General features: G+C 40.7%; 1 protein-coding gene across 4 annotated transcripts in view; it reads right to left on the reverse strand.

Moving 5' to 3' along the window:
• The window catches only part of LOC121589460, a 153,878-nt gene extending 140,562 nt beyond the window's left edge, over positions 1 to 13,316 (reverse strand). For 2 of the 4 annotated variants that reach the window (XM_041908407.1, XM_041908404.1), the window contains exon 1: positions 11,635 to 13,316. The gene's annotated coding sequence lies outside the window, so the exon portion shown is untranslated. Of the gene's footprint in view, positions 1 to 3,657; positions 3,869 to 11,634 lie in introns of all 4 variants that reach the window. The other 2 variants (XM_041908406.1, XM_041908405.1) reach the window with 2 other exon arrangements.
• Between the last annotated feature and the right edge of the window lie 587 nt (positions 13,317 to 13,903).

A 13,903-nucleotide genomic window follows, 5' to 3' on the forward strand; every position in this document is an offset into this window, starting at 1 on the left:
AGAGAGCAGCAAACAAAAACATCGTTCGATCGATCGTTTTTCCTTCGTTATCGGAAAGAAAATGGTTATAAATCATTACTGTCAACGTAATTGTTTGTGTATGGTGCATTTTATTGCTAATGAATATGATTTTATTTCACGCATACCATTTTACCATATAAACAATAATTGTAAAATACCTGACAACTGAGGCAACCCGAAGTGTAGTACCGAACATGAAAGCTCACCTAGACGTATCAAACAAAGTGCTGGGAATAAAGCTACAAAATAATAAAGTTTTGATTGTAATAAGACAGAGCAAACAGTACACTCGTACTTCACTATCGACTATTGAAACTCTCCATTTTCTTCTCAATTTCAAGTGAACCTGTATTGCCCTAAGTACCGGGTCCACCGTGTGTCAAAAAGCCTCACAATCGACTTGGCGCGCCGAAAGCCACCTCGTAGCAATCGCGCAATGTTTATTGAATAAATATGCACGTGACTCATGTTTGCCTGTCCCAAACAGTAGGTCACCCGGCTGGCCGTGCGGACGTGAAGCCGCAGCATGATAATGATAATCGCGTGCAGTGTGCGGACCCACAGACCCACGTAAAGTGTGCTTCCCGTTTACTGCATGATCCAATGGTGGTTGGATCAGGTTCAGGCATACGAGACGAAAGTATTTCGAACGTGCGCCTTCATGTCGAACCACACACCAACAAGAAGGAATTTCACCCAAGAGTGTCATGGTATGGGTTCGATCGGTACAAATATGTTTGCTGACCGTGTCATGTTTACACCCATATGTTTGAATCCATTTTCACTTACTTACTCACGACGCGAGTGATGCCTGGACGCACATAGCATTACAACAATAACTGGGAATGCTGGTATAGATTTAAGGTATTTATGGAAAAAGATCTAGTTTTTTTCGGACCGGAACGAACCACTTTCTTTTATCAGGTCTAATTTAGGACAATTTAATAGCAAACGCAAATGATACGTTTGTTATGACTTCTAATAATTATTTTTTATCATTGTTCGGCCACATATATTAAATGTATTATTATGCGATCCTACATACATATTATCAATTGCACCAATGTCCTAAACGCTTTTGAATGCCGTTCTTGTTTATAATTTATAATTATAATTTAAAGGAGAGTATAATACCTATCAAGTAATAATAGCTATCATACCAATTCCCCAAGAAAAAATAAATGAAATATGACATAACTGACACATAATTTTCATACCGCTTTTAAATTTTCATTCCGATTAATAAGCTTGATTGAACCATTGCCTTTTTCTTTTCCAACTCCAATTACCAGGCAACTTTAATATTTGTTAGTATCCGAATAAAATGTTTGACATGAAATGTTGTACTGTTCAGGCCAAATATTGAGTTTATGGCGATCATGGGCCGTAGCAGGGTACTCAATAATTCTTGAAAGCATATATAGGCAGCATTTCCACCAAGGACGTTACACTAAGCAGAAGAGTGTTTAGCATATCTGCTAAAAATAACATACACGTAACATACAATGTAAAAAGGATACTCATTTTCCTAAACATCAAAAAGCGAAGCGTAGACAAAGAAAGACAAACTCTTAACAATTAGAACAGTTTATACATCAAATCCCATAGCAGGAGTAGTACATCGCTATCATTCTTGACATAAAAAGTATACATTACTAACTAGATAAACACAATAATTTTCCATCAGAACACAGCCCGTAATCAAATGTAAACTATTCGCTCTTCAAGATGCTCGAAATGCATTTCAGAGGCAAACATTTCCAAGACAAAAACCGATAAAATATCATTCAAAAAACGATCTATTTATCGTAAGGTAAATCTTAAAGAAAAAACTGGATCTATCGTCCTTTTTTTTCAAGAAAATGGATCAATAATAATGACAAAGAAACAGCGAAATACAAATATCTTCGAAATTATTAGAGTTATGGCCAGTTTTTCAAATGCCAGTATACCAATAGAATTATTTCATTTCAGCGGCTGGAATCAATTATTTCACTTTTCACACAAATTAAATATGGAGCCTTTCGTCCACATACTATTTAAAATGAACTCTACTGTTGTTGAATCCAACTATATAAACAAAAAAACACACTCTAATCTACTAGCCGTGCTATCCGAGCATCCTGGCAAAGTCAAGTATCGATAAGCTCGAGTAAACTGCGCTCCGCTGTACTTTATTTCACACCAAAAGCAAAATTTTTATCACGTAAAACCAAACCCATATCGCAACTTTGATGGCTTCAGCTTGATTCGCGCTGTTTATCTACAAATCACTCTGGTCTGTGCGGTATATGATAGCGGCTTATGAGCCATTGATCAGGAATTGAAGATGAGCCCGGGAAGTGCCACATTTTACATGCCGTGTATGTGGCTTCCAAACAGTGCCGTACCCCAATGGTGAGGATTTTTATCGGCAACGGCTACAGAGCCTTGTAGCCGGCTTCGAGGAAGAAATAAAAGCAACAAAGAGCCAATACTCTACCGGTATTTTTTCGGGATACATCAAAGCCTGACATCTCGCTACAAAATCTTCGAACACAATCTGTGCGAAGAGATCATACACGCCAACTGACGCCATACCATTATCACTGAATTCTTCTCTTTCCGCCCTTGTTTCTAACTTCTCCTGGGACACCCATGCGAAACCATCCCAGTGAGAACAAAAGCAATACCCACTAAAATAACATACACACGCAAAGGCATCTTGTTCGTTTCCTGGCTTTCATGAAAGCACAGAATATCGCCAGCAATGTCAATCCGACCGGCCAGTCAGTCAAGCACAATAAGAAGTATTTCGGTTTACGAGACATGAAACTCATTTTCAGCCAGCGCTGCATGGGTATGCATGGCCGAGAATCGCATCCTAATAACCAACATCGAAAACACATTCATACCGCAAACGAAGGGCTTTAGGATGCGGTCAATCCAATTCCAGTTGTTTCATTTGTCTTCTTCATTTGCATGCTTTAAAGTGGCTTTCTTGAGAAAGAGCATCTTAATCGTCAATCAGTATTACAGGATGTGTTTCGTTCTTCTGTGTTTTTAAACCCCGGACGGAACACCTTTTTTGTTAAATGCATACTTATAATGTACACCAATTTGGAATTTACGCTTTTTGTTGTATTCGGCGAATTTTATTATTGTTTTGTTAACTGCCAAAAGTTTAACATGCCGTGTTTAATGTACCGACATTGAATAGTGCTGCTGATGGGTGTTTTGTTCTTTTATACTATTCCCAACAGCAGTTAAAAGTTAAAGTATCTGGAATATTCATTATATTTTCCGGCTTTCTTTAAATAAACTCTGTTCATTTACGATCGATCCAGATGTGATAGGATCATTTTTAATTTTTTTTCAATTGATCCTTCATTTTTAGAATCCATTAGCTTGAAAAAGAACAACCTCTTTCCTTAGATAAGCGCAATCCAACATTATATCCCCCAAAATACTCCGCGAAAATTATTATACAACTCGCGGTTGCCGCCAAGAATCTGACGATAGACAAAAAAACCAACCTTTGCCGGATAATCTGCCAGACAACAAAATTGCCAGAAAACCCGAAGAGAATGGCAAAGGGCGAAAATTGAACCCCATTAAGCACCTGCCTGTATACGGAGTGAAAGATCAGTAACTTACCTAATTAAACTTCGACCGTTCCACGTTTTAACCCACTCAAGATTCGTTACAGATCTGGAAAAGGCCGCCAAAACAGGAACGATGGAACTGCTGGAGATTCAATAATTGATGGTAAATTTTCCAATAATCTTCATCCAATTTGAAATTCACTCTCGGGTTAATTTTTTCTTAATTTTTCTTCAATTGATCCAACACAAGTCATGTCACCACTCTGCGAACCGGAGTGATCGGAAACGGAAAAAATTGAGCATGAACCTTGTAATCCAAATCTTGCAATTGGTGATAAATTGTAGAACTGTTGAAGAGCCGAGCTAAGGTGGGAAATTCCAGTCCATCCGGGAAAAAAATCGATCCCTAAACCTTTGAAGGACTAGCGAACAAGGCGGAGAGCAAGATAACGAAAAGTAAAATCACGGATTCTAAGGAAACAGCCACCACTGAACATCGAAAACGGCCCAACTGTGTCCGGGAGTTCCAACTTTTTCCATCAATACTGCTGCGTTGCGACTGCGATCGGCTGCGTCTCCTTTAAGTTGGAATCGATTTCCTGAGACCATAAAGTTATTATCGGGAGTAATTTACTTCGATAATGGGAAAGAAAGAAACCGAAGCCCAAATCATTGCTTCTTTCCCTCCCCGCGAGGGACCGGTGTACTACTTCAGAAAAATGAACAAAATCGATGCAATCCTATGGGCCTGTAGTGCCGGAAAATTTAGGACACAAGAGAATACGCACCATCGCATGGGGGAAAAAACATTTTGGTAAGTTTTTTTTGTTTGCCCTTTTCCGCTGGAAGGGAGAAAAAATAGACCCATTTATTGTCTATCTCCCTTTCGTACAAACGCACGCTTCTTACAAATGAGTGAAGTAATGTGCGTGGTGACGACATTTGAAGGGCTACATAAGCGAAAGAAAGCGGACAAGGCCTACGGCGTGAACGATATTATTTCGGTGGGTGTTGGGCAGGTTCAGAATTGTGTCTCGGGTGGTGGCGGTATGGATCCGGAAAATGTGCTATTAATGGGAACCGATTAGGTGGTGCGAAGGAAATATTTTATTCACTTGAAGAAAATGTGGCTGAGAAAGGGATAAACATGCCAAGCTTTCATTGCGGCATTCCACTTCAGCAATAGATATCAATATTTTAAAAAAAGCTCGGTAGAAATCCTTTGGACATACAAGAACGAATATATCGGAAATGTTCATATATTGTAGCAGATTTACTGACCATAGGATGTATCTGTCAGATGAAACAAAAGTAATAAACCAAAAAAGCCTATAAAACGAAAACAACACAACACGTGAAATTTCTAATTATCTATGTTTAGTGGCTATTTGATCGGTGTGTTGTTCTATTTTATACCAGTTTATGGTTATCTGATCTCATTTATTGGTTGCACACAAACAGAACATGATTTTTAGCCAGAAAGTTTGGTATTGGCAACAATTATTTGACCAAGTCTCAAGCCATACGTATGGAATAGTTCAGTCCTTTCGATATGTAAGTCCAAAACAAGCATGGTATACCTATGACGGCTACATTATGAAATATATATAACGAACCTTTAAATATGTTTTGCTATTTTGGTAAATTTTTAAAAAAGCTAAATTTGGGGCAAGAGTGCCACCAAGCATTTATTTTTCATTAAAACGTTAGTTAAATGACCAATTGAGTATACTGAAGGTTTTATTCCAATGACTGGATATCGGGAGCCTATTGTGCGGCCCTTGGTGGCTTTGTTAAGGTCAAAAGAAATAGTTAATTATTGTTACTATTTTTAAAGAAAATGTAATTGTTGCTATTCAGAGACTTAGACCAAGCTTAAATAATAGAATGCTATAGAAGTTTTTGTATATCATATTGGTGTTTTCCTTTAAAGACGAAATTGAAACGTTCTCATTAGTTACAGGCAACGGAAAGATGGCACTCCAAACCATTATATGTGAAGCAATGTGGCCCGCGAACTGAAAAGTTTGGAGACCCCTGATATAGATTAATCGATTTTTCTCATTGTGTTCAACTGTTTTATGTTGAGTTTCAAAATTAGACACAAAATTATAATTTTTCAACCACACCAAATAAGCTCTCAAAAAATATAGGAACAATGAACCGAGAAAATATTTATACCGCCGTAAAGTTGAGAAAAAGTATCTTTATTTGGAGTTAGTTGAAAAAAAAATTATCACTGAAAAATTCAATTTCAAAAAAGTTACAACTTTTGGGTCAAGTGTGCCACTATGTATCACGGGCTGTCAAAAATGTAAACATTGTTGAAGCATGGTGCGCTATTATGCGCTATTATTCCGCCATGTAAAAACCAGAAAGGGGCCAAAAAGGGTACATTGGGGACATAAGACATGTAGGAACACGTACACTATTCAATTATCAAAAAAATTAATCAATTATCCAAGAACTTCAATTATTTTAACCATGTGGCCGTCTTGCCTCATACGAGTGGCACTCTTGCCCCATAGCACAAAAAATCACGTCTTTTTTTACCCTTTTTAAAACGCGTCCAAAACAGTTTTGTTTGCACTTATATAGAAAATATAGGGGTAAAATGGTTATGAGATATAAGTCGGTTTTTGATAAACGGGTTTGAATGTATAATAACATGAAATGCTTAAGGTGGCACACTTGCCCCAAATTCCGCTACCAATACACAGTTTTACCTAGACACAAAATAAAAAATCTTTCATTCAAAAACGCAATAATTACCATTTTATTGAACCAATGTAGCAACACAAACGTACGAAACCTATCTTTACTCTATCTGCATCGTATGGCACCCGAGGAGCAACGTAGCGCCAACCTTGGTCGACGACAGAAACCTGATACATTTCTAGAGGGACACATAGTTTTACGCTTGATACGACAACACCACTCAAGATAAGGTTAGTTCATTTATAACCTAAACATGGTCCAACAAGGATAGCTCGTTGTTCAAGAGTAGCATCCCTCTTTAAATTCCCCAACTGCAAGAGAGCGAGTGGGTTTTGTAGATGTGATCGAAAGTGTTGGTGTCAAATAATAATGCTCTTTTTTGCATTACTGATCCCTTTTTTGGGATTTATATTTAACAGACACTAAATACATGGCGCCAATGTGGATTACAAGACTGATGTCCACATTCCCCATCTACTGCTATCGGTCCTTTTTGCGGAGCAATGACATTTGTACTGCATTTCGGCCATAAGTCTTCATAGTTAGTTCGTTAGCTGTTCCGATTGATGAACTTCACCAACCGACAAACTATTTGAAATCTAAACCGCACGATTGCTTCGCCCCGTAGCCATGCAAGGTGCAGATAGTTGAAATACGATCCCACGGACGATGAAGCTTCGGGAATTTGTTCAATCACTCGGTCCAAAAGGAGCAAATGTGAAGAGCAACTTACAGAACCATTAGCCAAGAATGATTCTTCGAGATTCTTCAGCGCCGTCGTGGCAAAAAAATACGAGGCAAAATGCCACCAAGCCGGATTGGAAACATCCGCAGGGTTGCGCATCCTGGCGGAACCCAATCGAATGTATCCGTTTTCTTCTTTGTCATGTAATGCTCATTCAGCAAATTATTCCATTTGACTTTGGCGAACATTCCGAAGCGTGGCAGAACATCACCGCAGCGAACAGACCCTGCCGCCAAAGATGAACGCAGCAGGAAAGGCAAACGGTGAATAAAATTGCACAAGTGCACCAAAAGAAACAAAAAGCACATCGGAGCATCGGAGGGGTTTAGTGGCGGAGAAAGATCGCTAATGAAAGAGGATGCACCGGAGCGATGTTCCGAAAGAAAAGAGGCGCAACGAGACGAATTATTATCAACCACAATCAGCAGCAACATACAGCAGGAAGCAGCTCTACTACTACGAGGTGGGTTGGGCCACGGAAATAGGGGAGGAATCATTTAGCGCGACGCGTACCGAGCTGAGTCCCCCGACGACGAAGGCTTCATTCTGGTGGGTTTTTTAGGACGGCCCGCAGCTGCTAACATGCAACAGGAGAAGCTACTCATTTTGCTCCACGTACTCTACCAAATGCTGGCGATCCTCGTCGTCGTCATCGGTGTGTGACGTCAGCCGGAGTACGGCGAAGAGGTAAACCCTGCCCGGACGCAGAAACCAAAAGAGTTAGTACGTAGCTGCGCTCTTCAACGCAACAATAAAAAAAAAAGATCATAAACCGGTAGCAGTTAGTTAGCCTTAACGGCAGCCTATTCTGCTTCAACACCTGCGTCCGGGAGCGTGCTTGCATTGACTGCAGAGAACCGGAGCGTCGTGCTTTTGGGCTAGTGTAAATGAGTGCACTCTGCAGGCACATATCACGACCGCCTCCTGGGAGAAGAAGTTGAAAGTCATGATTCTCGGCACAAAACGCACGGTGCAAAAGGCCGACTGCATTCATCATGCACCGTGACAAGTGCTCGCGATGGTTGCGAGGTGTGTGTGCATGTTAGGTTCTAGATCGGTTGGACTGTGAAACATACAGGCAGGCAGGCAATGTACGAAACAAAACAACACACAAGTGAGAACGAATGAAATAAATTTCCACCGGCTCCGTTGCAACATAAATGCATAACGAGTCTCCACACATATTCGTTCTACGTTCTGCAAGGTCCCATTGGTACGGTTGCCGTTGCAAGCGAACATAAACGCTGCCATTCTTCTGCCCGGAAACTCCACCAAGCTAGCCCCCCAACTCCTTTCCCGCCCAGTGGCATGCGTCGAATCGTTTAGAACGCGTTCTTCGATTGGAAAACTCGATTGCATCGTTTGGAGGCAAAACATCGCGGTTTTAAAGTGCTACCGGTGTATGCGGTATGTTTTGAGAGCTCGTTCAGATTTTTCAGCTTGTTCAAGCATTTTTTTAATCATTTTCCCATTCTAACATTCTCAATCTGCTGAACCAAGCCTGCATGGTGTTCTATTTTTGTACGGCCACTCCTGACCGTTTCCTGGCATATGGGGAAACTAGATTGTGACTATTTTGGTTATTGTTTTAATAGATATGCAGCAAAAACCGCATAGCTTGCAGGAAATAGTTGTCCCTCTGGTTAATGAGACACAATCATACATTCAAGCTGAAAATTTTGAATTATTTTGCATTCTTTGTTGAATCAGTTTTACAATTTCTATAAGCTTCTAGTTTTTAGTAGATGGAACAACAACATTTTCATGAACCAGTGCATAACTAACGTATCGTAGAGGAGCTGCTTTTTAATATGAACAAGCAATTGTAACATTATTTTTGTCTGTTTGAATACTATTCAGTCAAGAGTGCTTAGCTCCAGACAGTCGCAGGTGAAATTTAATTATGAAATAAATAAGTTGGGTTTTTTGGTACAGTCGTCAGCCCGCACAACTCAACAACATGCCCGTCGTGGGTTCAAGCCTTATATGTACCATCTCTCCGTAGCCAGACCTGATTATCTAGCTACATGGTACTAAAATAAGACTCGAAAGCCTGTACAGTCCGGTATGACCGCGTAGGTCGTTACGCCAAATAGAAGTAGGGACGAAGATAAATTGCATAGATACAACAGTATCATGAGTAAACTATCCTCCGGTTCGGTATTTTTGGTTTTCAGGAGAAGTAAGTAAATGATTATATTCATGTACAATCACGTTATATGGGCTTTAGGTTTAGGATGGTAGGTAAAGACGGACATACTAAGAAAAATATTGAAAATCTAGATATAACACAGCGACCATAGAAATGTGCAGGCCTAAATTTATATTCATATTTTATCAGAAAATGTAGTAAAACTATTAAGTTTCCATAAAACTTTAAGTTTTTTTTCATCTACGCAAAACTGGATCTGTTCGTGCCGTTTTGGAATGTTCGGGTAAGGCGGACATCTGATATGGGAAAGATCCAACGGACACTACGCAGGATAAGATGAACACTTAAAGAAAGTGTTAGAAATTGAAGAAATTTAATTTATTTTAACATTACCAATTGCTTTTTTGTTTTTTAATTCATTCTTTCATTCTTTGGCACAACAACCGTTTTCGGCCAAGGCCTGTCTGTAGTGGGCTTGGCTTTTAGTGACTTACTGATTACACATAGCAGGATAGTCAGTTCTACGTATTTTCGGGGCTTGAAACCATGACGGGCCGCCATACGAGTTGAGGACTGTAATTGAGTTGACAACTGATTAATACGTTTCATATTACTAAAAAGAATAACATAATATTCAATTACGCGACCCGAGCAAGATTAGTGAAATAGGTCCTCTTTTTTCACATCGAGAAAATTCAACTTTCAAACGTAAAATTTTGAAAAGCTGTAGATAGGAGATTATCTATTCATGACTAATATCTTATGATATCCACTTTTTGATTTTTTTTTATTCAGGAGTAACGGTCCAAAAAGGCCGTATTGCTTAATACTTTTTAAATTTGATCTTTTACTGAACAAGTTCAGGGCAGTCATATTACTATAGTCTTTTTAAATTTGATCTTTTACTGAACAAGTTCAGGGCAGTCATGGCGATATATTGCGTTTGTCAGCGTCGTGCGTGTAACACCATTCTGTATGGCTGCTGTTTTCACTAGTATTCCTTTCTTCGCAGATTGAAATGCTTTCTCCAGCGGCTGGTTAGTCCATAGCTTCTAATTGCCCTTATTTAATGACATCTCATAATCAAGAATTAATAGCAGAAGCAAAAGAGCTCTAATCATAATCAGCGTCCATCTTACCCGGACCAGTTTCGTGATACAGTCATCAGCTCGCACGACTCCACAACATGCCCGTCAGGGGTTTAAGCCCCGAATGGACCGTGCCCACGTACGTAGGACAGACTTTTCTCATATTGTCAATAAGTAACAGAGAAGACCATCTTAGCCCATGACAGCATTTTGGTGCTATAATGCTTAAACCAAAAAATAAATATTTTTACATTGAATTATCTGCTGTTCTTTTGATCGTTGTATGCTTAATAGTTAAATTAGATCCACAAATGTGCGCATGACTAAAAATTGTTTTGCACCCAAATTTGACCAATTTTGCAGAAATCTTGCCAAAAATTGATCTCAAATGTGTTGTCACATAATGGATGCTACATAGTTACATTGTGTATTACATATTTTTATAATGTATTTATGATAAGTATTCATCTTTCACGCTGTGGCCGTCTTTACCTACCTTTCCCTATTTGTTTTCCTCGCAAAATCGTTATGCAAAAAAATATTTTTCATATATTTATGCAATAGTGCAATAGTGGGTAGTTTCGCCCGCAAATAATGTATTCTCTAATAATTCCCTATTTATTCTATTTAACATAGCAGCAATAAAGAGCATAGTGGAAATATCCCGCGACCCACCTACTATCCAGCTACAGGCCAGCAGGACAATAAGTCAAACATGAACCACAATCAGTTTTGAAATTGCGCTGACCAAAACCGGCAACGGTTGATGAATTGTTAAGAAAATAATTGAAAACGAAAAATAACAAAAGTGAAACGGTAATGATGAGCTCTATCAGTAAGGAGATAAGGTATGTTCCATCAGGGTGGGCTAGTCATGTTGCTAGAAAGACACAGGAAACGCTAGCAAAAAAGTGGCGGTTGTCATTTTTAAGCAAAGAAACGACATGAGTAATTATAACGAGATAATAAGGACTCAAAAACAAATGATTACAAAACACGATATAGGAATATTTAACAACTAATAATGTTATAAAAATTAGGAGCGATTGCACCAAATCTTCCGACATTACTGATGTTATATTACACACAAAAATGTAATCAATCACAAAGTATGATTTAAACAGCAAAAACAGCTGAGCATGTTGATTGAAATGTCAGTCTGTAGCTTGCCAGGAAAGAGGCAAAACCGCACCTTTCCCTCTCTAAACGTTTTTACTCTAATCTATGCGACAAAACCTCCCAGAATACGCAAAATAAAAAGTAACAACACAAACGAGTACTGAAAGATACATGCAAATCAGTCAGAGTGGTTCATGTTTGGCTTACCTTCGTACGAAGAAGAGAGTGTGTGTACACGAAGGGCTAAGTAGAATTAATCCGTTTTCAACGCGCCCGGTGCTAAGCGTATGATTCGTTTAAGCCGCGGAACCAACAGATTACATTCCATGATATGGCGCCATCTTTCTCGCGCGGTTGTCGAGTTGCGGGTTGTCGAAATGATGATTTGTGGCGAGAGAGAGGCCCAACTCCCTTCGTTTTCACCGCACCTCGAGCTGGTAAGTCGGGGAATGATGACGAATTCGAAAAAAGGGGTAAAATCACACAAGAAACAACAAGAAGCCGCGTGTGCTGCAACACACGCCCCTACACACATGCACACTCACCGAACACAGGCGCACAACGCACTCAATAAACAGCAACAATTGGCTGGGAAAGTGCCGAAAAAAAACGTGGTACGAGAATTTAGGGCCCTTGCACCAGACTCCAAGACCAAGTTGTTGCCAGCCCCGACGAACTCACTTAGAAGCGGATTCAGATTTGTCGAGCATTGGCAATTGCCATGCCCGTTTTGTTTTCTTTCACTCTACCACAACAGCGCTCACTTTGACGCTGCACAACCGGATGCACATATGCACCGCCCGCCCCGCACGGAACTGCGAATCGCGATTTGACCACACGACGATGAAGCTGTATTCGAGACGGATTGCAAACACTTTTTCCACCGAAACCAAAATCTGCTCGATGCGTTCGATGTACCTCCCTGTGCCCGTACGCACCGAGGGACCAGTTAAATCACCTTCCTTCGAACCTTTTCAGGCGTTTGGCTTTGATTGTAGCAAGCGACGATTATTCGTCGGTCTGAAATTTGTACCACCACTTCGGGGTTGCGCGCACTGCTCTCTTTCTCGCACTCTTTTTCTCTATCCGCGGAAATGACACTTTTCCGCGGTTAGTACTGCTTTCCCTTGCTTTCTTAACCACTCACTTCCGATGTCACCACCATGGACAGAGGAGGTCTGACTTTTGTTTCGGCATACTTCTTGCACCTTCTTGGCCGCGACACACCAACGCAGCAGCCACCGCGCGTTGTCACTTCGCGTCAATGGAGATGTTTATTTTATATCACCTCCCTTCTGATCGCACCGACCGTCCTGGACCATCTTCTTGCCAGCGTACGCGAATGATACGAGACGCGCCATGACACACACAGCGACAACCGCAGCGCACAATCAAAGCAGCGGATGAGATGCGGGAGGTGGCCACGCTGCCCGCAGCCTCCCGCGACGGCACACAACACACACTTCGTCTATCACGCACACACACACACGCACTCTACACTGTGCTTCGATGCAAGTTTTCCCCGCTCGGCTTCGATCAGCACACACACACACATACACGGCGTGCTGGGCGTGCGCGTGCGCAAGAGCGAACGAGACACGGCACACAAAGAGCACCACACACGCTCTCGCTCTGGCGCACCGCAGAGGGCTTCTTGCGGGATGCGCCCCTTATACGGGTCAGAAGAAAATTTGTTTTCCACTTTAACTGTTCACTTGCGCTTGGGATGATCGTACTCCGACACCGTACGATCGCCGGACACTTCCGGCGCCGTTTACGACCGGCCGCGGACACTCCGGATGCTCCGTTGCACCACTATTTCGGAAAATCGGGCGAGCGAGCTGTTTCGTCCTTGCGACAACCCAACAAATTCTCACACACGCACACATGCGCACACAACACAAACAAAACGGCACTTTACCATGGTCCACTGACAAACGCGCACCAGGTTGGCTCACGTGTCGTAACAATGACAGCGCCAAACTTTGTCGGATGCTGCAATTGCGTACGTTTTCGTGTTCCGTTTTTGGAGTTTTCCAATAATATAACAGAAAAAAATCATTTTCTCCGTATGCAAGTGTGATAGAAGTATAAGTAACACTTATTTGAATTGCAAAAAAACGTAACCGAAGCGGAATACGTTTTCGACAGCTGTCAAACACGCCATAGACGAACTGCTTCCCAAATAACGAAATTCATACGTCTTATTTTATCGACAACAGAAGACAATTTTGTCCTCTTTGCCATCAAAAACAGAATAATTTGGCGGAAAAGAGAAGAAGAAACCGAAAACCATAGACCAAAGGCTTCTTTTATTAATTTTATTGTTTTTTAGGGTGGGAGATTTGTTTTGTTCGTTGAGGCGTTTGAGGAACTTGGCGATGCTAGCGCCATCTGTTACATAGTAGCTGAACCATAAATTTACAGTAGCAATAAATTCAAAAATCAAGTTAAGTAAGTTAAATCTCCTGGCCTC

The sequence above is a fragment of the Anopheles merus genome, chromosome 2R (genome assembly GCF_017562075.2).
Source record: "Anopheles merus strain MAF chromosome 2R, AmerM5.1, whole genome shotgun sequence".
Taxonomy (NCBI): domain Eukaryota; kingdom Metazoa; phylum Arthropoda; class Insecta; order Diptera; family Culicidae; genus Anopheles; species Anopheles merus.